This window comes from Morone saxatilis, unplaced genomic scaffold (assembly GCF_004916995.1).
Source record: "Morone saxatilis isolate NCDOM2014 unplaced genomic scaffold, NCSU_SB_2.0 Contig17, whole genome shotgun sequence".
Taxonomy (NCBI): domain Eukaryota; kingdom Metazoa; phylum Chordata; class Actinopteri; family Moronidae; genus Morone; species Morone saxatilis.
This window is the reverse complement of record NW_023339729.1, coordinates 15,338,787-15,339,480: the sequence shown is the minus strand read 5'-3', so window position 1 is coordinate 15,339,480 and position 694 is coordinate 15,338,787. Positions and strand designations below refer to the sequence as shown.

The 694-nt window shown below is 39.6% G+C and overlaps 1 protein-coding gene across 1 annotated transcript in view; it reads left to right on the top strand.

Moving 5' to 3' along the window:
• Nucleotides 1-694, top strand: part of pax5 (paired box 5) — a gene marked incomplete at its 5' end in the record, with an annotated part of 28,290 nt that overhangs the window by 24,417 nt on the left and 3,179 nt on the right.

Below are 694 nucleotides of genomic sequence, written 5' to 3'. Positions count from 1 at the left end.
ACAAAGACCAAAACTGAGCTGCCACAACAAGTAGTGACCTATGTACAATTAGCAGGCAATATTAGTTTATATAATTTAATTCGCTTTTAAAAGCAACATGACAACAGTCTTACAAAACAGGTTCTCAGACCACCTCCAGGTGCCGGCAGTGACGGCAGAATCCAGCACCAGAAACGTAGAAAAGGATGTCGTCTGTTCAATGATTGAAATCTTTTGTCATGTTGCATTGTGGCTGAAAACGTTTCTTCTGCTTTAGCACTTTAGTTTTCTGGGTGACCCTCAGATATTTTGCCATATCATTCTGCACTACCTATTGTTTTGATATCTCTGAGGGTATGAGGCCATTACGGATAATGCTGCAAATCAATGAACAGGACTGCTTTAAGTCTTATTGAATTTTTATGTGGAAACATCTTGATTTGTAAGGTATTTTTATTTAGTGTATTAGACAGAGGCCCATTCATATTTTCTCTTGAATTCTTCAGAAGATTTGTTATATCACCATATATATATTTCAATATCCTGATGTAAAATGACCAGCTACAAGGTAGTCATTGTCTAGGGACCCATTTTTAAGGGTCACGTTTAAAGGTGAAACAGTCACAGTGACGGTGTAAAGGTCAATAGGTGAAAGGTCAGTGCTGAGCTGTAGTGTGTGCCCATGCTTTCCTCACTTCTCGCTCCCCCCCCCCCC